The 26,980-nt window shown below is 37.6% G+C and overlaps 1 long non-coding RNA gene across 3 annotated transcripts in view; it reads left to right on the top strand.

The window, feature by feature from the left end:
• The first annotated feature begins 375 nt into the window (after window positions 1–375).
• The window catches only part of LOC140622861 (uncharacterized), a 48,455-nt gene continuing 21,850 nt past the window's right edge, over window positions 376–26,980 (top strand). The window contains exons 1-4 of one of the 3 annotated variants that reach the window (XR_012022542.1): window positions 376–547; window positions 3,262–3,407; window positions 5,647–5,728; window positions 16,793–16,898. This is a non-coding gene — a long non-coding RNA (uncharacterized lncRNA). The remainder of the gene's footprint in view (window positions 548–3,261; window positions 3,408–5,646; window positions 5,729–16,792; window positions 16,899–26,980) is intronic. The other 2 variants (XR_012022543.1, XR_012022541.1) reach the window with 2 other exon arrangements.

Here is a 26,980-nt window from a genome sequence, read left to right as displayed (position 1 = left end):
AGAGAACAGACATATCTAAAAGGCTATGATTCCTGCAGCAGCTTGGCCTCCATGGAATTTGGATGGAAAGCCCTATATAAGTTTGATATATTTTTATCTTTAACTCTTGCCTAATTCTTTTGCTCCCTAGTCCCATCCCTGAGATACACCACCCCCCACCTTGCCCTGTCAAAAGTAGGTTTGTTTGATCAAATCCTGAACCTGCTTACACAAACAGAAGTTGGAGGTTAAGCATAGCTGTTTGTTCTTCTGGGGAGACCAGAGGCTCTTCCCTGCCAGTGCCCCACAAGGACAGCAATGACATCATCTCTCAGTTCTTAGAGCCTTTTTAGCTCCTCCCATTTGTGAATGGATGCATTCTGAGGGCACAATTGCTACCTACTGCCGTTACACATGCCTTTTCACCATAGCAAATGGATTGGAATACAGCCTCATAATGTGCAGAGACCTGAGGCTGTGGCTACAAAGTCATCCCAATATCCTCTCTAGGTCTGCCTCTGTTTTACCCTTTTACTTTTGAACTAATTATTGCCTTGCCAGGAGTTTGGTGAGTATCCTAATTAAAGTATCTAAACTTATTTTTCCTGTCCAAATATTCAAATTGACATTCTATTAACTCCCAGAGAAGGCAGATGTCACACATAATTAGAAGCATTACAATAATGCCAACCTACATTGATCTCACATATTCTAGTGTACAGGGCACTTTCACACCTATTACTGCAGATTATACTCATAATAACCAACCCCATGAGGAAAGACTAGAGACTATAATTAGTCCTTTTACCAAGAAAGATTCTTAGACAGGTTGGCTAAGTGATTTTGTCTTATAAATGGCAGAAGCAAATCCTCTGTTGAATTAATGGAGGGAAAGATGTTAAAAGGGGAGTAGGAAAATGTAAATAGGCCCCACAGAAGAATTATATGGGGTGTCAGACAAAAAAACAGGATTTGATTTACCTTGTAAGTATCAGATTGATTTTATTTTGGCTAATAAATTTTGATAACCTCACTTTTATCTTTAGAACTAGACAAAGATACTTCATGAGAACAACACTCACTTAAAAGTATTTTTCCAGGGCAGCCCGGTGGCTCAGTGGTTTAGCGCCGCCTTCAGCCCAGGGCCTGATCTTGGAGACCCCAGATCGAGTCCCACATTGGGCTCCCTGCATGGAGCCTGCTTCTCCCTCTGCCTGTGTCTCTGCTGCGTTCTCTCTCGCTCTCTCTCTTATTTATTTATTTATCAATAAATAAATAAAATCTTTTTAAAAAATTTTTAAAAAGTATTTTTCCATGAAAAATAGATACAGATGACAGATTGGTGATTGCCAGAGGCAGGGGGTATGGGTGGGAAAAATAAGTGAAGGGGGATAAAAATGTACAAACTTCCAAGTTTAAAATAAATAACCATGAGATGTACACCATAGTGACTACAGTTAACAATACTGTATTACACTCTTGCAAGTTGCTAGCAGAATAGATCTTAAAATTTCTCACCATAAGAAAAATACATTTTGTAATTATGTATGGTGATAGATGTTAACTTAGGCTTATTGTGATCATTTTGATATATATACAAATATTGTCTCATGTATATTAATATAATTATAAACTAATATAATGTTCTATGCCAGTTATACTCCTCCTAAAAAAGTTACTAGTCATTGCCCCGTACATACATCTCTTAGCAGCAGAATCACTCCCACTGAGAACCACTGCTCTAAAGATAACCAGTCATGCCATTTTCCAGGCCTTCTTCTTCTTCTTTTATTTTTTCAGGAGTAGAATTTAGTGATTCATCACTTACATATAACACCCAATGCTCATCATAGAAGGGCCATCCTTAATATCCATCACTCATTTAACCTATCCCCCCACCCTCCCTCCAATCAACTCTCAGTTTGTTCTCTATCATTAAGAGTCTCTTCTAGTTTGCTTTCCTCTCTCTTTCCCCCCCTTCCTATATGTTCACCTGTTTTGTTTCCTAAATTCCACATATGTGTGAAGTCATATGGTATTTGTCTTTCTCCCATTGACTTATTTTGCTTAGCATAATACATTCTAGCTCCATCCACATTATTGTAAATGGCAAAATTTCATTATTTTTGAATCCTGAGTAATATTCCATTGTGCATAAATGCTACGTCTCCTTTATCCATTCATCAGTCCATGGACACTTGGGCTCTTTTCATAGTTTGGTTCTGTTGATATTGCTGCCATAAACATTGGGGTGCATGTATGTACCCTTTCAAATCCATATGTTTGTATCCTTTGGGTAAACACCTAGTAGTGCATCTGCTGAATCATAGGATAGTTCTATTTTTAACTTTTTGAGGAGCCTCCATATTGTTTTCCAAAGTGGCTGCACCAGTGTGCATTTCCCATCAACAGTGTTAGAAGGTTCCCCTTTTCTGTATCTTTGTCAACATCTTTTGTTTCCTGAGTTGTTAATTTTAGCCATTCTGACAGGTGTGAGGTGATATCTCATCATGGTTTTGATTTATATTTGCTTGATAAGTGATGTGGAGCATCTTTTCATGTGTCTATTAGCCATCTGGCTATCTTCTTTGGAATAATGTCTATTTGTGTCTTCTGCTCATTTCTTAACTGGATTATTTGTTTTGGGGGTATTGAATTTGATAAGTCCTTTACAGATTTTGGATACTAACTTTTCAACAAATATGTCATTTGCAAATATCTTCTCCCATTTTGTAAGCTGCTTTTTAGTTTTGTTGATTGTTTCCTTTATCATGCAGAAGGTTTTCATCCTGATGAAGTCCCAATAGTTCATTTTTGCTTTTGTTTCTCTTGCTTCCAGCAACGTGTCTAGTAAGAAGTTGCTACAGCCATGGTAAAAGAGGTTGCTGCCTGTGTTCTTTTCTTGGATTTTGATGGTTTCCTGTCTCACATTTAGGTCTTTCATCCATTTTGAATTTATTTTTGTGTATGTGTAAGGAAATGGTCCAGTTTCATTCTTCCACATATTGCTGTCCGGTTTTCCTAACACCATTTGTTGACGAGACAGTATCAGATTGATTTAATCAATGTGTAAAGATTTCTAAATGAAATAACCTCTACCAGTCACCTTTCTGGTCCCTTTCTGTCTATTGATAGCTTGCCTGCCCTTCTGTTCTTGCCACCACCAACCTGCTGCAGGCAGAGAAATCCAACCTAATAGTGTTATGTCACGTCATGTCATCTCATATCATATCCTATCATTTCTCGTGTGTAAAACCCTTCAATGCTTTCCATTGCTCTTAGGATAAAACCCAAGCCTTGACACGGCCTTAATGAGTGCCTGCATGATCGTGTGCCTAAAGGTCTGTTTCTGGCCTATCTTACCTCAGTCCATTCTCATTCTTCCCAATCCAGCCATCTCCTCAGCCCCTCAATCAACGCTTCCTCAGGTAAGCATTCCCTGCCTTCTTGACTAGGACAAACAATACTATTATGGGTTTGCATAGTCCCATGTTCCTCTCCTTGGAGGGCTTAGTAATCTTATGTTTATTTGTGTGATTAATTAATTAATGTCTTGTTCTTCACCTATATGGAGAGGTAGAAATGTCTGGTTTGGTTCACTATTGTATCTCCAGTACCTACTACCACACCTGGCATAAGTTGGCACTCAGTAATTAATAGTGACTGATTGTATGAACAAATGGAAAATGAAGGTGATCCTTCAGATGAACTCACCTTCGTTAAACTGATAGTTCAATAGAAAGCTACGTCCCTCTTGGTAAGAGTCCCAGAGATGAGCAGTGAATAGACATGGCCTATTTGTGTTTTGTTGCAAAATTTTATATATAAGATTTTAGTCTTGAAGGACTACTAAGGAATTCTTATATAAATGCCTCCTCTTTTTTCATTTTCATTGGGAATTTTCCTGGTACTTTTGCTCTCCCATCTCTCTCCCCAGGAAGTAATAGCATCATCTTTTTTAAATCGCAGTGAAGTACTGGTGGTGAGTAATTCTCCAGCAGGTAGCACTTGAGGGTCAGAAACAATGCTTAAGTACCTACCTGCATTTGGCTTTAGAATCACACATTCTAATACCTGGCAGTCCCCACTGCAGGCCTCAGTGGGTTGGATGTTGAGCCTCTGTCCGAGGAAATGACCACCTTCTTCTTTCAACTGCCAAGCTCTTTGCTAAGAATCCTACCTTGAACTTATTTATATCGAGAAAAGTTTTTTTTTTGCAGCAGATACATGCCTGTTCCTAAACATCCTGAGGGTGAGCTGTGGGGTTTCCTGATGAAAGGGTTTGTTCATGCAGAGCTCAGTGAGTCTGACTCAGAAAGAAAAATGAGTAAAGGAACTTTAGTAAAAAAAAAAAAAAAACCAAAAACTCTCCAAAGGAACATACTGATAGAAGATAGTTTTAAGGCAAAATATGCAAAGCAAATAAGAAGGAATCATCAAGAAACCACAATGAACAGAGTTCTATTTCCTAAAGTGGAAATGAATATATGTTTTCTTTTCTATCAGGCTGCTTCAGAGAGAGAACTGTAGCTCAGCAGATTAAACTGGCATTTGCACAATGGTCTTTAAGTCACTAATTCTTGGTAAGGGGAGGGAGGCAGTGGAAAAGATTTGAAATTGGTTAATTTGGGACCATTGTTGGTTAACGCCAATATATTTGTGTCAGGAGTCAGGAAAGGATTTAGCTTTCCACTTGATCTGTGGATGTGCCTGAGGGGCAGTGAAGTTTTGAAGGAAACAAACCATTGGAGGATTTGTGTTTTGCTCCATCAGTTTGGACCTAAGAATCTAAGAAGACGCTTGTAGCACTGTCTTTCCTCTTAGCAGATTTTTTGCTCTGAATCATCGCAACATGTAAAGCCCTGACACCTAGGATATCCTAAGGGGGAAAGCAAGAGAGAAGGATGTAATTGTGCCAATTCATCTGGCCAGGAGACTGAGGGCACAATGTCCTTTGGGCAGAATAAATTGTTATTTTGGGACCCTGTGTTGATCATTTTGGCAGTAGTATCCTGGAGGGACAAATCCAGAGTTGCAGAAAGACGTTTGGGTGCCTGGGGCAGGAAGTCAATTAGTTATAAAGCTCTCCTTTTTCCCCACCCATATTTATACAGGGTGAATATCTATTTAATGAACTGGTATCTGATTTATATTCTACAGCCTAACTTAAAAAGCTTAGGATGTTTTTTATTTCATTAATTTGTTATGCATGAAAATAAAATGAATAATTACCTTTTACATCTTGTAGCATTTCATTCTCAGCAAAATGCTGAAATAAAAAATATGCATATGCCTGCTCTGTAGAAGCCCAATGTCTCATGATATTCAAGTCCTGGTTCTCTTGATCCCCAGTTCCCCTTCCCATGTTTGATAAAAATCTTCACCTACTGTGTTTTAGGAAGAAACATTTTGTTGATGTTGTTGTTTTATTTCTATAAGGCCATATGAGCCTTATTTCCAATTACCCTTGTGATGCAACCTTGAATTTCTAGCTGCCGTTTGCCATCACTGTAGAGCTAATACAGTTCTCAGATTTAAGAACTAAGAAATTCACAATGTAAGCACTTTCAACTCTGAAAACAAAGAAACAAATGTTCTACCAATAAAATCTACTTTAGGAAATTTTCTTTTCTGGAAAGTGTTATTTTATTGTTCTAAATCTTTCAGAGCACCACAGCTATATACCTTACTCTCCAGTCCAGCCCACACTAGTACTGTCTGAGCTCTGGCCCTCATACATGGCCCACAGGTAAGAGATGGTAGAGACAGCAGCAATGTGCAAGGTACAAACTGAACAGCAGGGTCATGAACCATTCAAGTTCACCAAGAGGAGGGTGTCTTTGTGTGTAGAGATTGAGGTGTTGGGGCTGTGTGACTCTTCCAACTAGTGATCTTTTTTCTTTATGATTATTGTCTCCCAGCTTATGCTTCTGTTTTCCTCCTCCTCCCCTTCCTCTTATTTTCTAGACCATCTCTCTAATTAATAGAATAAAGGTCCACCACAATAGAAGTGGCTCTAGAGGCCACTGAATAAGCTCTAATCAGAGGCAAAGTGCCCAGGAGACAGGAGAAAGAGAATGATAAATGAAGTTTCTGTCCCCCAAAAATCTGGACAAATGCCACTACAGATAATAAAAGGGAGAATAGAGTTAACCATAGGAAGATGGGGATATTTCTTTTTTGTGTTCTTCAATACACACCTTTTATATGTAATCAACTGATGTTGATTTTCCATTTATAACAGTTAAAATCAACTGATTTTCCATTCATAAGTTTTTTTTTTCTTTACATGTATAAAATGTGTGTCCTTCCTGGTTGGCATAACCTACCTAATGCAATCTCTTTTATCTGTGTTGATATTGACCTTTCACCTGAGATACATTCCTCCTGGTGTGACCCATTCCACATGTCATTAGAGCATCTCAATAGTTAAAATTTTACATGATGGAGAATGTATCATTGAAGAGTAAACATTTTTGAGATTTTTTTGGATCTGTTTTAAAACTGCAGCTTGGATATTATCAGATTCATATGTTTACACACCACTGTGTCCCACGCAACTTGTAAATATTTGATAAATGTTACCTTTTAATTCCTGATAACATTATGAAAGTGTTAAGAAATGTTGTGGCTGATAACCTCTTTCTGAGCCTAAGATTCACATTTACCATGTAGTTATTGATTGACTAGAGCAAAATGATTTTGTTTTCAAGGAAACAGAGTCTCTCAGAGGCCACATTCAAACTTTCCCTTCATTTAATTGTACGTTTTCCAAGGACAGAGATAAGATTTTTCCCCCTTCTGATTCTCAAGCAGGTCAACTTGGGTCTACTAAGACCAAATATTTATGGACATATGTGAGTATGCAGTTCCCTAATGACAAATGTGTGATAATATGTCAGAATGAAAGATTTTTGAGACAGTAATGTTGACTGTCTGAGTTGAGCATTTACTTAAGCTGTGTTGCTGGGAAGCGAGTACCTGGCTCTCCATCAAATAAAGCTTTTTCTAATGAATGAGTTCACATTCTGAAATGTAACCTCCAGGATCAGAACATTCAGATACAAAGACATCATCCTGGGCAGAAAGAGTTGGTGATTCTTATGTAAGCCTGAGAATATTTTATTCCATGCCTATACAGTGAGTCAAACTTTCCTGGTTTTGTTTAATGAAGAAAGCATCAAATAATAAATTGATGTTCAATGGGAAAATGCTCTCAACTTTTCTACTTACATGAGGTGCACAGATACAAAAATATATTTCATGCTATTAGGATATAAGATACCAGTTACCCTGAGGGCAGTGACTAGAAAGGACATGATGGGAGGGCTTGAGAGGGTTGGTAGGGTTCTGTTTCTCAATCAGCATATTGTTTACATCAGTGTGTCCACTTTGTGAAAGTTCACTGAGCTTTAGACTTATGATATGTGTGTGTATATACTTGAAAAAATTTTTCATTTTCAATTTTTATATATATTCAACAGAAATTTTCCATACGCATTAAAGTCTGCATATGTCTTGGTAGCTTTTATTTCCAGGTTTTCTCTCTAGAGCCAGCCCTGGTCAGTGGTAGTGGTTGCCTAGAGTTCTGTACTGTAGTGGGCTGTGAAGCACTACAGAGTCCCACTGGAAAGAAGGCTGGGATAAATTAGTCATGCTGCTACACTTTCCTTCTTCCAATCTCAAAGGATCTTTTGAGAAACTTGTACTCTCGTTGAAGTTGGCATATGTACTCAAACATATTTCTTGAAAGAATCTTATTATATCCAACTTACCTTTTGTGTAACTGTTCATATAAGGGAAATTTTATTCTCTCCACATATCACCAGGCTCAGAATTCCCCCAAGGCAGGGGCATGTCCTGTTTATACACTTGGAGCCAGGTGCATGGTAGGCAATCAGTAATTATTGAATCAGAATAAAAAATCAGGTAGAGCAGGATCCCTAATATTCCCCAACTCTGTACCTTCAGTCTCTTTCTGCTTGATAGTTCATAACACTGAGTACAAAAGGGAGTTAAAGCATAACCATCTCTGTTGTGACTAGGTCACATGATCTTCGAGGATCCAGCCTCAAACCAGGAGATATTGCACAAGGGCCAGGAAGCACCCAAGGACGAGAACTGAGTAACTTCATCAGAGTTGGGTAAACAGCAGCTAGCACAATGGTCCCACTAAACAGGACAGGCTCAAAGTGCAGTGTCATGGCCAGATGGCTCCTTTCACTGGAATGCGCATAGGTGCCCCTTAGAGACCTGCCTTGCAGGAATGATTACAAGGAATATTTACTAAGTGATTTATGGCTTATGTGCTTTTGTCTTATTTAATCTCACAGTAGCTTTGTGATATAGGTAATGTTATTCCTGTTTTATAAATAAGGAGATAGATGCTTGGAAGTTCAGCATTATCTCTAGACTCCAAGTAAATGACAGAATTGTAACTCAAACCTAGGTCTGGCTGACTTCAAATTCCATAAACTGATGGCATTACATTTTTAAAAAGGAACAAAAAAATTTGTGAAAACCCCAAAATATTCTGATTAAGCTCAGAAATCAGAAAACAAAAAAGATGGGATATTGGAGTCTCCTCAATCATTATTTTTGATTTCTGGATGACTTTGCAATTAGAAAGAGAAGTTTAAAAATGCATTTTTCCTGCTTTGTTTTCAAGATACTTAATGTCTATTCAGGTCTTATGTTGTATTTCATTTTAACCCTCACAGCAAGTCTGGAAAGAAGGCATTATCATTACCTCTATTTAATAATGATATGATTGAGGATCTTCAAGGTTAAATAACTTGCCCAGGGCCACTCAGCCAATAAGTACCACTTCCAGGGCCGGAAACTAAGTCTCTTCCACTCCATCGTCAACGATGTCAAGTAGGTTTTCTCTCTAGAGCCAGCCCTAGTCAGTGGTAGTGGCTGCCTGGAGTTCTGTACTGAAGTGGGTTGTGAGGCACTACAAGTCCCACTGGAAAGAAGGCTGGGATAGATTAGTCATGCTGCTTATTTGCCATCCCTGTGCTATATGGTTCTCAGAACCCACTTCCTTTTTTCACTTAGGGATCCACAGGCCTTCTTATGCTTCTTAACCTGTAAGGCACAGACATGGAAGCTACATCCTAATGAGCAATCTTTATATTTGCATGTTCAAAAGACACTACATCCATTCCATAAACAAGTAGCAGATACAGAAGCTGGTAATGTTTCTATTTAGGCTTTTATTTTGAGCAAGGGGACATTCAAATTAGTAAAGATAAGCTAAAATTAATATAATGTCAGTTCACTTAAATAAAAAGTATAAAAAATAAAATACCTATACTTTTTTCAGAAAATCAGAAGCAGACTAGGACAACAAAAAAGGAACTACATCTTAGACTCAAATTCCAACTTAACCTTCACTGGTTCTGCAGCCCTTGACTGGTCATTCAAATGCATGGATTATGGAGTCAGACCTGGGTTTGAATTCTGGCCCTGAATTTATAAGTGCTATGACTATAGGCAGTTTGTTATTTTTCCTAAAACTTTGTTTTTCATTTTTAAAATGTGAATAAGAACAACTAACTCATTGGGTTGTGAAATCCATGAAAATGTTGCATGTTCATTGTTTAGCACAGTCCTTGCAACACTGATGTCCTTAATAATTGCTAGCTGTCATCATCATTCCTTATCACTCAGTTTCTTCATCTATAAAGCTTGCCTATAAATATAAATCTTTCTATCTTTCACAGAATCCATTGACAAGTTCAGGCTCTATAGATTTTAAGATTTTTTTAAAATTTTTTTTTATTTTTTTATTTATTTATGATAGTCATAGAGAGAGATAGAGAGAGAGAGAGAGAGAGGCAGAGACACAGGCAGAGGGAAAAGCAGGCTCCATGCACCGGGAACCCGACGTGGGATTCGATCCCGGGTGTCCAGGATCATGCCCTGGGCCAAAGGCAGGCGCCAAACCGCTGCGCCACCCAGGGATCCCAGATTTTAAGATTTTATAGATTACATATTGCTCACACCTCAAAAAATGGTCAACCTATTAAGGAAACAGGATGTCCCCCCAAAAGTTAAGAGATAATAAATAACACATAATAGACATTTGCAAAAGCAAATGAGGAATAATACATGGGAATGGGAAATATCTTGGAATAAATGAAATAATTATAACTGAAAAGTTAGTTAAAATGTATATTTTGAAGGAAGAAAAAGGCATGCTTTGTTACTGAGCACAGAAAATGGGGTTAAGTTTCATTCTGCTGGGAAGAATATTCTACTCAGATTCAGAACACTTGATATCAAGTTCTGAGATTCCTTAACTTTTAACTTTTGTGAAACTAAAATATGTGTAGCCTCATGGAATGGGGAAAATAATTTCATCAGCCTTTCTAGGGGCTGAAAGAATAAAATTAGACTATGCATGTGAATTAGCTTCAAAGACCTAAAAACTGGTAAAGAAATAAAAATTGGTATTTTTAGGTGATCACACAAGGCAAAGCCAGAACTACAATAAGACAAGTGAACTGTCTAGGATACAAAATTTAAGAAAGCTGAGTACAACTCTGAGATCTTGCCCTTATAGATTTTGCACCCTTGCCTCCTCACTTGCCTTCCCCTAATCCCGGGCCAGTGACAGAGACAGCAAGCACAGAGTGACGGTGGAAGATAAATAATGAGACATGAGGGCACAGTGATAAATCCAACTAATAACAGTCTGTAAAGCACAAAGCAATGAGTCTGCACCCAATGAGCCAGTGGAGCAACAACAGGTTTTGAAAAAGGGACATGATCCTATTTTCATAGCATGAGCATATAATGCAGCAGTTCAGCTGGATTCTGGATAACATAACAGCTAATCTATAGAAGGGCTCAATATTGCTCTTTTCTATGGGTTTGGAAAGAAAATAAAATTATGTCTAACTCTGAATGTCAGCTATTAAAATTATGAATTAATGTATATAATCCTGCACTTATAAGAATTAATAATGCCTGCCTTCCTACTACAGTACATAAGATAGTAATGGTAGAAATTGCCAAGTAACTGAAGCCAGACAAAGAAACACTAGCTATCTGCCATTGGTACAAACTGGCTTCTAAAAAGGGAAACAGAATTTGGATAAGCTGGTGCTTTTAGCACAGTAGTTCTTGAAACATAGTACCACTTATATGTAACTTTGGAGCAAAGTTGATTTGGAGCCTACAGAGTATCAAAGGACTTGTGGTCTAGATATCTAGATATCTACAAGGTCTTAATTCTGTTCTGTTAAGAACTGAGAAAAAAATATATAGGGTCATGGAGGGTCAGAGACTTAGGAACTCATTTTGGCCTTAATGGAGAAGTTTTATCCATTATATCTAAACTTATTGATTAATGATGGCTTCCAGGAGCACCATCAAATGGATTATGAGGCCTCAGTGTGTGGCTCAGTAAGAAAGAGCCACAACTGATTAGCAATGTCTGTCCCAAGTGTCACATGGGTGAGTGGTAGTATATGTGCCATGTAGAGTCCCCTGATCCAGGTCAATCCTTTTGTTTTACAAGTAATAAAACTAAGGTTCTAAAAGGGAAAGATGTAATCAAAGCCACACACTTAAGAAGTCAAGAATCAAACTTAAGTTATCCTTCACAATCCACTTCCCAATTACATCACAGAGTATTTTCATTTCTTTATAGCTGAGTCTATCTTTGTTTTATATTTTGGTGCACAAAGGAAGATTCAGCACCTCAGAGTAATGCTTTTCTTCAGGATATTTTACTCTAGCTTAAACCACATCTTTTCTAGGCTACTCAATTAGAAATGCAGCATAATGGGAGCCTTTGCTGAATATGAAGCAGATTCCTAGAAAACAAGTGGGCATTGATTTATTTTTATTGATGTGCTTTTACTAACTGACAGGAAGTGTTCTTTGAACACCTCTCTCACAACCATTCCACTCCAATAAGCCACTGATTTTGATCTTTTCCAACACATGGTCCACCCACTGTCTGGAGAGTTGAGATTGAGAGCCTGACCAGCCACAGTGCTAAGTGGGCCAACAGGCACCCAATCTCCTCCATTAGGATGGGTAGCTTCCTGATGTAAAACTTGCATCATGACCTGAAGATAACCCACCCATTTGGGGAAGTGAGAACAGGAAATGGGCCAGGACATGGATACCTAGACACTCTCAGTCTTTAAAAAGAAGAGATTTAGCTAGAAATAAACTTACAGATGAACTATTCACACATTCATTGTATAAGGAAAAGCAGGCGGAGGAAAGGTTATAAAATGAATGAGGGGAAAAAGCTGATTTTTACTACAGATGTTATCTACTTAACTGTCATTATGTAGGCATTGTGTAGATCTGCAAATTTCTTGATATCTCTGGAAATCAGCAGCCAAGAGACATATGATGTTTTGAAGTCTGAGTTAGGAGGGCACTGGGGGCTTTGCTGTTAGGAACAGAATGACATGGCCTCTTTGAGGTTAGAAAGAGCCTGTAGCATCTTTTTATTCCATATAAACAATGGAAAATTCTAATAAAATCTGGAGATAAAATTTCTCTTTTTTGAATGATGTTCTTGCCCACCAAAAAGAGTTTCTTGGGCCATTTTTTCTTTTTCTTTTTTTTTCTGTGTTTTTGTTTTGTTTTTAATCAATACAATATCCAAATCACTAGCAATTGGAATAGAAGGGAAGCATAGTTCACCCATAATACTGTCATTGATATGTTTTAGTACATTTTCCTGAGCATGCATTTTTTTCTGTGGCTATAACTTATCATTTATTTTTTAGTCAGACCTATAGTATATGTTTTCTCATATTTCTTGAAGCATTATTTTTTCCAAAACCAATATTTTTAACAGCTGCAAAATATGTTATCCAACATACGCGCCATACTTTGTCTTTCTAAATCCTTTAGTGCTAGCTATGTAGGTTATTTTCAGTTCTAAATAATATTTCTTCTTTTTAAAAAAAATTTATTTATTTATTTGAGAGAGAAAGCATGAGGAGGAGTGGGGAGGGAGGGCCCAGGGAGAGGAAGAAGCAAACTCCTTGCCCAGCAGGGAACCCAAGGCTCAATCCCAGGATTCTGGGATCATGACCTGAGTTGAAGGCAGACACTTACTGACTGAGTCACCCAGGAGCCCCTTAAATAATCCTTCTAAGAACATCTTTGTGCAGAAACATTTACTATATCCATGAGTTTCTCCTAGCCTAGATTTCGCTGTTTTTCCTCTCATTCTTACTTTCCACTCTCATTTTCATTCCAAAATATGCAGTTGAGTTTTTGTCATTGCTATTGTTTATTTATTTATGATTACTTTTGTTTGTTTGTTTTTAAACAGTTGAATTATTTTAAATATTTGAAATTTTGCCAAAATCTTGTCTGCTGTTTTCTCAGTTATAGTGTTGGCCTGAATTAATGCAGTTTTATCTTCCCATATTCATGTATGGGTCCAACTTTTCTACAAAGAGAGAGAGCTTGGATCTCCTTTGAAGGGTTTCAGTGACATTCTGGGTACAATGCTCCTTTGTGCTGGTGACCACAGCAGGGACATCACTGAGAGACCTGCCTGAAATAAAGATGGCACTTTTATGGCTGTGGATGTGTTTGTCCAAAGAACATTTAATCACTCTGAAGGTTTTCCCCCTCGTCTGTTAGTAAGCAGCATTTTGTAACTGTAGAGTTCTGCTAATGCACACTTCTGCCGGGAAGCTTCCCAGGGTGGGGCACAAAAGATGCTAAGTGGCAGGGGGTGCGATGGGAGAAAGCCATTAACACTCCAGCAGCGAGGTCAGATTTGATGTTTCCTTTTGTTTGCAGGATCCAAATTAAGAAGCCGCTTCTGTACTTTCCCTATTGCCTCCCCTCTAAACACACTCTTGGGTCATCTCGCTCTGGTCACATCTTTTGACAATTAGCCACCCATTAACAGGATGATTGAAAAGGAGCCAGAGTGGTTTACACATAAAGTGCTTACTCTTTTCCAGGAAGAACACATATCTCTACAGTTTCATTAATGCTTTGGCCGATTAGTACACAAAATAAAATACTTACACTCTAGAAAGCACTAGCGAAAGGAAGAAAGTGGAGTGGGAAGGAAGAAAATTAGTGAACAAAAATAACCCTTAGAGGTTTATCTTCTTTTTCTTCTTCTTTCCTTTTTGCAAACATGCTTTAAAAGGGGGGGGGGGTGTTATCCTGCTTCTATCTTTTGCTACCCTTAAAGCCAGTATTACCAGCCATTTTACTTGTACTTTACTATTATTATCTGGTGATGGCTATGACATGTTGATCATATATGGCAGTGAGAAAATTGATTTCCCTCAACAGAAATGCTTCCAATTTTCCCAGGGCCATAATTTTATGTCCACAACAAAATAAAAGGGTCATTTTCCTTAAGATGAGGGGAATTGAAATCTTTGATAAAAGCTATGGTAAATGTTGTACTTTTGATTGCGGAAACTGCAGTTTTCATAAACATCTGGCCTGTCTGATTTGGGGTGTGCTTTGGGGGCAGGGAAAAGGGGTTTGAAGGCAAAGAATTGTTGTTATTTTTCTTTAAAGAGCTGAATTTGCCTGAAGAAAGTCCTGCAAGCCCACAGCTTCACTCTCAGTGTTCATATTCCCATTAAAAGGAAGCTACAGGGGTGCTGCTTTGAGCTATGCCAACAAGCAAGTCTACTCGAAGAAGCCCCAGTCACACAGAATGAATGAACACCTGTGCAGTCCACAGTTCATAGTGGGCCTGCCACAAAATGTACGAATAAACTCACTGACATTGCTTTGCAAGCCAAAGACATTTTATACCAGAGAAGGCAGAGGGTGAAAGAATTGAGGCCAGGGACAAAGATGCACATAGGTACAGGAGAAAAGCAGGCTGTTTTCCCACTGAAGTTCTAACTGCTGCTGTGTTTGGTTAGCAGGCTTTACCTAATCTGATGGAAACTGATTTCCAAGTAGCCAGTGGAGCAACATTTACCAACAAATATTTAGAATTAGAGAACTTTGCTTCACCCTGACTCTACGAGCAGGGTTAAACGATAAGCATTCTAGCCAAGTGTTTTATTTGACATTTGATTTGCCAACAGAAAAACTTTTATATAATGGCTATAGACACAAAAAAGATTTTTTTTAAATCTCTTGATTTTAAACACAATCTTTCTTGAACTAGAAGTAATCTGTGCTCTTGTGCATTTTCCATGTAATTTAAAATAAGCAAATAGAGATTTTGTAATCAGAAAAATGTAATCCTTTTCAAGATTTTATTTATTTCTTTGAGAAAGAGACAGAGCATGAGCAGAGGGAGGGGGAGGCTCAAGAGAAGCAGACTCCCCACTCAGCAGGAAGCCCGTTGTAGGACTCGATCCCAGGACTCTGAGATCCTGACCTGAGGTGAAAGCAGACACTCAACCGACAGAGCCACCTAGGTGTCTCAGAAAAAGTAATTTTTATTGGGGGTTTTCTAGGACTATGAATAATGGATAGTCATGGGATGCCTGGGTGGCTCCGTGGTTGAGCATCTGCCTTTGGCTCAGGGTGTGAACCCGGGGCCCCAGGATTGAGTCCCACATTAGGTTCCCCTTGAGGACCTGCTTCTCCCTCTGCCTATGTCTCTGCCTCTCTCTCTGTATCATAAATAAATAAATAAATAAATAAATAAATAAATAAATAAAATCTTTAAAAAAATAATGTATAGTCATTTGTTAGAAAGCAAAATTCACAATCCATCATGAATCTAGGAGTACATTTTTCTAGGAAAAATTTAACCCAAAGAGTAGTAAAAATAAATAAAAATTATAGCAATCTTTCTCAAAGTATATATAGTAATGAAAATTGTTTTGATGTTTCTTGATTTTTTTGTCTTCTGGATGTTTTTCTAACTATAAAAGTAAAATGTGAAATTCCTAATCTTTCTATGCTGCAATAATTATCCTATATGTGTTTTCATAATTCCACGGATCATCTCTCCAGTCAAGGAGATGAGTTCAAACATTAAAATGAAACATAAGCAAAGAAGTTTTATATCTTATTTTCAAAGCTATGGGTTAAGGCAGGGGTTAATAAACTATGAGCTATAGGCCAAATGCAGCCTGCCACCTGTTTTGGTATGATCCTATCAACAAAGAATGTTTTTTACATTGTTAAATTGTTGAAAAAACATTAAGAGTCATATTTTGTGAGGCAAAAAACATATGAAGTTCAAATTTCCGTGTTGCCCATAAAGAAAAATTTCTTGAAAAACAGTTATGCATATTCATTTACACATTGTTTATGGTTGCTTTCATACTATAACAGCAGAGTTGGAAAGTTGCAATAGACCATATGGCCTACAGAGTCTAAAGTATTTACTATCTGGCCCTTCAATCTATGTATTTATTTATCTATTAGGCAAACTTAACTAGATGATTATTCCAAACCACTGTATGTGTATGACTTATAATAAAAACATACCAATAAATGTTCCTTTCTTATAGGCAGGAATTTTACCTTTTCATGTAGATAAAGCTCAGTGATGGGTTTGAAGCTGTGAAGAAATCCTGTCTTCCCAACTCACGATTTGGACAAAGTTGAGATCTATAGATATTACATCTGTGGTATAAATACTGTTCCTATGCTACTGAGGAGTCAGTGTTGAAAAGTGACTGAGACATTTTCAAGGGGATCCTTCAAATAATAGAAATTCTTACAGCACGTAGAAATGTCTGCACCCAGAGGAAATCTAAGTGCTTAGAGCATTCATGTACCTCTATTCAGAGGTGCAGATAATAGAGGAAGAAAACTCACTTCATTTCTTAGAAGCTGTGCTCTTTGTTTTTTTTTGTTTTTTTTTTTTTAGAAGCTGTGCTCTTTGAATGTCCAGTTCTTTTGGGTGCAGTTTAATGACAATGATTGTGAATGTTTCTAAGGACATTGGCCCAGGCATGATGAGTGACAAGCCACAAGTAAGTAATGCTCATTTGAATCCATGGTCCCGCCCCTTTAATGTGAAAAGGTCTCTGCATTTAGAATAGTAACAATGAATTAGAGTAACTTGCCTGCCTCATTAACATGTGGTCTGATCTAGGTAAATCAATTTGGAGGATGTCAGCGTATTTAATCCTTCCCAAGGGTGAGTTGTGGCTTTTTCCAATTTGTTGACCTTACAGCTACGCCCAGCAGAGTTACCTCATCTACTCTCTAGGCTGCCTTGGATACTAAGCATGTCTGTGCTGAACCAGGGATGTGACTGAGACCCTTTGCATTTATCCTAGCAAACATGCTAGATTACTACATGCTGGAATACTAAAAAAGATAGAGGTGCTTGTGTCAAAAACTCATCACAACATATTGAAACACTGATCCTTATAGTAGTGCTTCTCTTTGCTGATGTAGAATCAGCCTCCTTGTGTGAATTGTACTTCTTAAGGGTCAGCATCTAAGAAATTGCAAACTATGATTATGTTTTTAGGACAGAAAGACTCGCAACTATAGTGTAATCTGGGAGGCCAAATGGATTTTTCAGTATCTCGACAATGCCCCAAATTTGGTTCAGTGAGTATGTGATTTGCCTGGGTGGCCACATCTGCAGATCAAAATCTTTCATACCATCATACATATCTACTCAGCCTTGGCACCCACCTGAGGATAAATATATAATGCCTGCAATAGCCAGTGGGATATGGGGCCTCTGATCTCTTGTTCTCTTAGATGACAGTCCCCCACCCGGTAGCAAAGTGTTTACAAACCATATTTTCTCAAATCAGTGCTATATGATAGGATATGTTGATAAACATTCCACTGGGTGGGGGGAACTGCTCCGTTGACACACAGGTTTGGGAAATGCTGGATTAAATAATATAAATAAATTTCTTTACTATTTTTCAGAGCCTTTAATACAGTTATACACATGAAGCATCTCTAAGAGGACAGTATTGTGTGCATTTCCCAAAATTGTTTATTCTGAAATACTTCTTTCAATCAACCATTAGATTTCCATGGTACAAAATTTAGGAAATGCTGAATTAAGGAGAGTCAGAGGCTCTTGTCTAACCAGTGAATGGAAATTATCTAAACTAATAAGACTAGAGAATGTTAATTGTAGAATGGATCTTAGTGATTTTCAAACCAAAGGATTCTCAAACTATGGACAATTCTCAAGTCTAGAAAATATCACAGTTATTTCAAGTTTATGTGTTCACACATCTTACACATATATATACTCTAATTTTTCAAAAACATGTAAATTGATTCTGTGATTAATAATGAATAAATTTATTTTAAAGAACTAATGAATTCATAAGAGCTTCTTTATCATCTATCAAGCAACAGCACAATACCTATCATGTGAGAGTCTTGGGATATTTTTGCAGGAAAAAGGGAGTTCTCTTACTTGGAAAGTTTTGAGCCCCCCCTCATTCTGTGTTATAAGGGAACTGAACTAGTCTCATTAATGTGTAATCAGAATATTTCCCTCAGAGTTTCTTTGTAACCTCCATTTTCATTGTGGTTGGATAAGTCTGAATCAGTGGGGGTTTTGTTGTTGTTGTTTTATTTGTTTTTGTTTTTGTTTTTGTTTTTAGAACAGTTGAGAGCATTTTGGTCTAGAAAGGTGACTTTCAGCCATTCTGCAGGCAGATTGGTTTCAATCTGACCGAGGAACAATTTGTGAGTTGGTTTCTGGCTTCTCTGAAGGTAAACAGTGATTGATGTTGGTGACAGTGAAATTGGGATATTTCAGGAACCATGCAGATATCTGTGTCATTTGGGCTGCTTGAGCCAGAACAGGATACATAGGAAATCTTTGGGCAGTTGGGGATGGTTTAAAACAGGACCCACAATGAATGGATAGATTAGAACACCATGTCCATAAGCCAGTATGGGCCAGATACAGGTCATGAAAAGCATATTTGCTAGTGTGAACAGACAAAATGAACCACCTAATGAACATGCATCAAGACATCATTTAATCAAGATGTTAAGTTTAGCTCCAATTAGGATAAATATAAGAAGCCTCAAATTATAAAGAAAATAAAAGAGAAATATACCATCTATAGGAACCCAAAAAGATATGTTATATGTAGATATACTATCTATAGGAACACAAATCTACTTAATTTGTTGCTTCAGTAAAAATTACCAATAGACTGTCTGTGTCATGCATTGAGGGTTCAAAAATAAAAAATACATGGTCCTTCCTCAAGTTTATGAATTGGTTTGAGAGAAAACTAAAGAGACAGTTGTTGTAGAGTATGACAAGTGCTAGAACAGATCTAAGTACAGGTTGCTTCATGAAAATGGAGCCTTTTTCAATGATGAGATGAGGGGCAGAATATGAAATAAAGCAAGGCTTTTCAGAAAAAGTAATAGGCTAGCTAAAATCCAAAGGACATATGATGTCATCAGATAAGTAAAGGTGTGAAACAGAGTTACTGCTAGAGAGAATAGTAGGTAGAAAAGCTTGGAAATGATATCGACAGCAAAATTAGTTTGGAAAACTGAAAGTAGTTCAGCACCACTTTGGGATGAGTGTATTTAGGGCGTTAAGGGAGAAAAGGTGGCATGTGGCAGGTATACCAGGTGAAGCCACCTGGGTAAGCAGCAGTTAGCCATTAAAGATATATTAAGATGAACTTTATTGCAAAGGCAATGGGAAAGTCTTGAAAGGTTTCTAAGCATAAAAGTAACATGATTGTACCATATTTCAAAAAGATCAACTAGAATCTGAAAAGAATTGAGTTTGGGGGTTATTAGAGAATCAGTTGGAGAGAGAACAATTAGAAAGCAGCAGTAACTCGGAGGAAAGGTTATTTAGTGTAATGATGTTAGGGCTGGAGAGAAAAGGATAGGCTTCAGAGGTAGAGTTAACCTTGACAGGAGTTTATAGTGGCTTATTCGATGTGGAAATTGGGAAACAGACATAGAAATAAAGACAAGACCCAAGTGTCTGTCTTAGACATGTGTGTGGATGGTGCTACCATTTACTAAACCAGGCATCATGAGAAGAAGAACAGATATTTCCTTTGGGGTGGGGTGTGGTGATATTAGATAATACATTCTGATTATTTTTATATTTAGTTTTTTGACTTGTTTATAGTATATTTGAATACAGGATCTCAGAGGTTGAGAAATTCTAAATGATGGAAAGGCCCAGAGTATGCATTTGGGAATTAACAGCTGGTGTAGAGGTGAAGGTTACTGAAGTATAAGAGATCAAGAAATGGATTGGCTAGGATAGATTGTTCTTAAGAATTCTCAAATCCCCAAGATGACGGCAGAGCTGGGGCAGAGATACAATTCAGTGATCCAGGTTTAAAATCTTCAATAAACAAGGAGGAAGTAACCATGAGGGTAGAAGAGAAGAATGACAAGAAGTCAAGAGGGATGTGGCCAAATATCATGAGTAGTCTATAAGGACCAGGGATTTTTACACAAGAGTAGAAGTGTAATGTTTGAGAAGCTGTATATTTCTGGGAGTGAGATACTTGGGAATGTAAGAAAACTAAAGACATCTTCTTGTGAGAATTTCAGGAATGCTAGTGTCCTCAGGAAAGGGCATTTCACAGTTAAAGCCAATAGTTAGGGAACACATTTGGTGGAGAGCCTGAGAACACAGGGGAATTTATGTGCAACGTAACAGGAAACCAAGAGAACAGTGGATTTGAAAAGATTTGGAAAAAAAAGAGATCAGTGGGAGTTAGATCAGCAGAGGAAGCACAGAGAAATCTGGTGATGAGAGTCTGAAGGAAAATGCATAATAAGAAGGGTGAGTCTTAAGCAATGACCAAGATAATAGAGTGGTGAAGAATGCTGATTTAGGGGATTAGTAGATTCTTACACCTGCTATAACAAATTACCACAAACCTAGAGGCTTAAAACAACAGATTTATTATCTTACAGTTCTGAAATCCAAAAACAGGTCTTATACAGGGCTGCATGTCTTCTATAAGCTCCAGGGGGAAATCTATTCCTTACCTTTTACAGATTCTAGAGGCTTGCCCTCATTCTTTGGTTTGTGGTTCCCTTCCACCAATATCACTCCAATCTCTGCTTCCAATATCCTATCTCCTTTAACTCCTGCGCTTTCCTCTTCCCTTATTAAGACACTTGTGCTTACATTAAGTCCCCTGGTTAATCCAGAATATTCTCTATCACAAAATGTTATCGTATCTGCAAAATCTTTTTGCCATGTAGCCTATCATAGTCACAGATTACTGGGATGAGTCTGTGAACATCTATGGGGGATTGTTTTTATGCCCACCACAGGGGCCACAGAATGCCCTGGTGAAAGGATGAATAGAATTGGAAATGGTAGAAGAGGCTCACACTTCTCAGCAGGAATTAACCAAGACCTGGAAAGTTTGTGCTTTCAAGAGAGTTCTGACATAGATCAGGGAGTTGCTGAAAGAATCACGTGGATTTTAGATTCTCACCACAAATTAGAAACAATGGCCTCCAAAAGCTGTCAGCAAAGACCTGAATTGAAAGAATGAGTTTTCAAAGCTGTTAGTAGCCACTGGAAGTTCACATCAATCTCCTCAGGAAAGGGTGAAAGTGAGATCAATTCATTGCATTTCCTCATTCTTTAAACAAAATTCTACAGCTCTGATGGGTTTTATAGAGAAAAATTAAAAAAAACAACAACAGTTGCTTTTAAAAGTACTTTGGCTAGTTGGGGAAAGGACATAAGGCATGAATAAAATGTGGAATCGAAAGTGACCTACAGCCTATTTCCAGGACACTGAAGAGATACTTAGGGTACTAATAGTTTCTTTATCTTTGAATCATTCCTTCCATCTTACCAGTCATTAAATCCTATATTTATTCCTTGGAAAATCCTTGCAAGTACATTCCTTTCTTCTAATTTTGTCTGCTACCACATCAGTCCACATCCACCTAAAATTTACATCTTAATTTTTTCTCAGAAATGGACAAATCAAAACAAAAACAAAAATTGGGAGAGATAAATAATGGGTTACATTCGGCATGTACTGATCTTAAGAAAACACCAGGATGAAGGCTACAAACTAAGTTGGAGAGGCAGGTTTCAAAGTCATCTACACAGCAATGGTACCAAACTCCAAGACTGTGTAAATACTCTGAGGGTGAGATTTTGGATAAATTAAAGCTGATAATCAAAAACTGAGGTCCCCCAAATGATATCTACACTCATTGTGGTGAACATTGCTCAACAAATAATTGTTGAATCACTATGGTGTACACCTGAAATTAATGTAACATTGTATATCAACTACAGTAATAAAAATTAAAAAGTACAAAAAAAAAAAACTAGCAGAGATTGATTCTTTCAAAGTTCTGGAGGTCAGAAATCTGAAATTAAGTTATTGGCAGGGCCCATATTCTTTCCAAAGGCTCTAGTGAAGAATCCTGTCTTGCCTTATCCAGATTTTTAGTGGCTCCAGGCAATACTGGGTTTGTGGCAATACTTGGCTCCAGGCAATACATAACTTCAAGCTGCCTCCTTCTTTACAAAGCCTCCTACTCACTCTGTCTCAAAGATCCTCATGATTTTTGCTTATGAGGACATTCATCATTGGATTTAGGCCTACCCACATAATATGGGATGATATTATCTAAAGATGCTTAATGTAATTAAATCTGCAAAAACTCATTTTCCAAATAAGGCTATCTTCACAGGTTCCAGGGGAGCATATTTCAAAGGAGCCACCATTAAACCCAATAAAATCCTCTCACTGGCCATCCCAAATTAAAATCCATCCCACATGCAAAGCACATTCACGCAATACAAAAATCTCCCCAAATCTCCAGCTTTTAAAGCATTAAATTTATTCTCATAAACCATATCTAAGTACCATAGGCTCAAAAACCCCAAGTCTTATCATCTAAATTAAGGCAGGTGATTTTCAGGGTATGGATCATTCTGGAGAAAAAAAAAAAAAAATCTCTATCCATCTAGATAACAAGCCTTTTAGGGAAAAAAAAAAATTGCTTCCAAAGGGAACAGGTATAAGGTAGATGTTATCATTCCAAAAGGGAAAAATTCATTCCAAAATGAATCCAGGTATCATTGGTCCCAGGCAAACTTAAAAAATCTAGCATGTCAAATTTCATTAGGTATCAAGGCCTAAAAAGAGCCCTCTATGATTTGACATTATGCCCTGGAGGCTCTGTGTTTGAGTCATTATTAAGATAAACAAACAAATAACAAAAGAAACCCAAAACTGGGGTCTCTACATGAGGAGAAAAAAATCAGAGATGATGGAAAAACCAGGACAGAGAAACATGGAGGCATGGTTTGTTAGAAAAAATTTTGTCACAAGATTCAAATGAATGGTGAATCATTAAGAATTGCAAAGAGCAGATGTAGAGTCAAAGGTCAAATGATATTCCTTGGATTTAGTTGGAAAGAAATCATTATAATCTTGAAAAAAATTACTATGACAGATAATTGAGAATAATAGGTATAGAATCTTTAGATTCCTACAAGATAATGGTATTTATGGACAAACCCTGTCTTAGTTCAGGTTGCTATAATGAAATGCCACCAAATGAGTAGTTTATAAACAACACAAATTTATTTCTCACATTTTGGAGGATAGAAGTCCAAGATTATGGTGCCAATATGGTCAGATAAGAGCCCTCTTCTGCATCATAGACTTGTTGCAGTGTTATTACACGGTGAAAGGGGTGAGGGATCTCTGTAGTCTCTTTTGTAAGAACACCAGTCCCATTCATGAAGGCTTCACCCTCATGACCTCACTTCCCAAAGCCATCACCTCCTTATTCCATCATCTTTGGGGATTAGGATTTCAACATATGAATTTTGGGGGACACAAACATTCAGATTCTGGCAGCCCCAGTTTACCACACTCCACACTTATAAAGTTATTTATATAATATGATTACACACAACATGGAATAGCAATAGTTGGAAACCATGGGAACTTTCTGTTTGGGTAAAAAAACAACTTAGAATTTTCAACTTATGTTCCCATTTGCCAGAATTCTTGAAGAGGAGGTGTATTTTAATAATAGAAAAGAAATGAAAATGAAAATTTCTGGAACCAGGTCACAGTTTAAGGTTCAGAAAGGAAAAGTGGAAAGCTATTTGGGCCATAGGTTGGGTGTTTTTTGTTTGTTGTTGTTGTTTCTGTGTGTGAGTGTGTTTGTGTGTGTCATTCTGCAGCAATATTGATTCCTACATACTGTTGAGTCCCTTACTTAGAAAATCAGTCATCATGTGATCCTCAGCACTGTGATGGTTTAGTTGGGCAGAGTATCATAATAGTGAAACTCAAGAAACTGGTCTTGCTCTGTTTAACTTGACACTAAGATCAAGATATCTTATATATAACTTGACATCTCAGGGTCATACTGAGTTAAGTTCCTAGACTCATCTGCTATTTCCCAAAATTTTGGCTTACTGAGGAAGATGGGGACAAAAGACTCTTAGAGAAACTTTCTTAATCAAAATTCTCCATCATTGCCTTTAGCGTCAATGGCAGTGGCTAATGTTCAGGCTGCAGAGGAATCCCTGATGAACTAGCATAGAAAGAGGAGAAAGATCGCATTAAACAAGAAGCCTAATTTCAAGAGACAAGATGTTGAATAAGAAAATTGTGGTTCACTGGTTTGAAAGATGCACAGAAGTCCTCAGCAAGCATTCTGATACATTAGTAATGATAACCAGACAACTGGAAAGTGTGGTTTACACAGGCTGGCCTGTCCAAGTTGGATGATATCCTTGAATGGACAGACACTTAGGTGTTATCAGAATACAGATAGAGAACAGGCCTGAGTGAATGGGCCATGAAAATGGCCTATTCCATCTTATAAAATATAAATCTACTCCAGAGCACATTCCTTCCTGCTTGAAACATCAACTGGTCTGTAACAATGTAATAGGGAGTGGGAGGGAAGCTTTAAGTTTCCAGGAATAAGAGTTTCACTCACATAATGGCTGAATCTTACTGTATAATTTTAAATGCTATTTAGGAAAAAAGAAAAAAAGTCTGTACAGGCCCATGTCTTTCACCCACACTCCATCCCAATCATCTCCAGTTTTCTTCGTGGTATCTGGCACGAGAAACTCTACAGCACTGTGGTTAAATGCTTTGGCATAGTTTCAAAATCCACCTCTTTCACTTACTAGCTTTAGAACTTTGTCCCAAGTTACCCAAACTCTATGAATCTGAGTTTATTCATCTGTAAAATGACACTAGTAACAGTGTTTCCATCAGGAATTTTTGTGAAAACTACATGAGATATGCGAATGAAGTGCTTAGTACAGAGCCTGGAACACAATAAATGCCCAAAACATAGTTATTATTATTTATATTGCTATTGTTATTATTTTGTTGGCTAATAAAAAATAAAAAAAGAGAAATGAATCAGAGAAGGAGCCTAAGATCAAAATGTAATTAATTTCTTCTAGCCTTTTGACTCCTATCTTTTACATGGGAGTGATATCTATGCCAACAGATCCCTGGGCTTGTTCTATGAATGTATAGACTAACGAATATTTATACTTTGTAAATATACTTTAAAGTATAAGGTATGGAAAAGAAATAAATATTTACAACAATAGCTCTATTGCTACTTCCAAAACTAGCATAAGAGCATGTAAAATGTGTTTAAAATATGATATTTAGTTAGTTGAGACCTTACTGGGCTGCCATCATTTATCCATTGGAAACATAATGGTTATTATTCTGCCAGAGATTTTCAAATCAGTTGAATGAGTCTGTTTTAAGTCAGTCTTGGATTTAAAAAGAAAAAGAAAAGCCTTGAAGTTGCATTTTATTTAATTGCCTATTGATAATATAATAAAGTTCGATGGATATTTTCAAATACCTACTATGTACTTTGCATAATCTAGTAGTAAAAGTTAGACGTGGAGAGTTAGGCCCCTTGAATTGGGTCTGTTGTAATAATTTGCAGTGACACTGACCTTTTAATGTATGTATTTCCATCAAGTCATCTATTAAAAAACTATTATGATACTTATCTACTATGCAAAGGAACTATAAATTGGTTTGAATGCTAAGCTTCACTCAGAAAAAACACTATCTAAGCAAAAGCCTCACCATTGTGTCATTCCTGCATTTGGTGCCATGGTTAATAGATGCAAAGTACAAACCACTGAATTATGCATTCACCAGTACAATTCTGCCTCAGAGCAAGGTACTGTTGGAAGCCAGCCCAGCCAAGGGCAGCAGAAAAAGTGCCTGGTTTTGAAAAACTGATAAGAGGACAAAATGAGACGACAAGCAGACCCAGAGCAATACACTTTGAGGCTGCGTCCACTGACACAGCCCCTGCCATTGGTTAGGAGCCAGTATTTTAACCAAACTGATTAACTGGCCAAAAATATTAAGAAAGGTCCTTACACGAAAGGCACACAGACAAAGCACTTCATGGAAAGATGATCTGACCAAAGGTAAGCAATCCATGTGTGGGACAGAGAGCGAAGGAGGATTCAGTTTTGTTTACAAAAGTCCCAGCTATATGAATGGAAATCCCAACACCATAAACAACTTTGACACATGATTTTATACTTTATAGAGCCCTTTCACATACACAATTGCACTTAACTCTTATTATCCAAAGGTCCATAGCTTTGTGCATGTGCCTACATTCTGGGCCAGCAGAGAGTATGACCCCTTTTCAATATGACGTTTTGGATTCATACTGGTGTTCGTCTTTAACATAAACCTCTGTATGAGCCTCCACCTTCCTCACCAGCCTGAACAGTATACTTCTGGACTCTGGCTGAGGTCACAGTTCATTGCTCTTGTTAGAAGACAGAGGCATAGCATTTGGACACAGACTATCCTAGGACTACATTCTTGGCACCTATAACTTATCTATACTGTCCCTTTTCTTATATGCCACAAAGCTATATAGTTGGGCTCCCTGGTGTCTTCAAATTACCTGGGTTCAACTGACCTTCTTGTAGTGTCATAGGATCTGAGAGTTGGAAGAAATAGCAAAGGTCATTTAGTCAAATCTTCTACCCATAGGAGAATCCCCTCTGCTATAGCACTGCTGACTGCTAGTCATTCAG

The sequence above is a fragment of the Canis lupus genome, chromosome 32 (genome assembly GCF_048164855.1).
Source record: "Canis lupus baileyi chromosome 32, mCanLup2.hap1, whole genome shotgun sequence".
NCBI lineage: Eukaryota > Metazoa > Chordata > Mammalia > Carnivora > Canidae > Canis > Canis lupus.
This window is presented reverse-complemented; position numbering and strand designations above follow the sequence as displayed.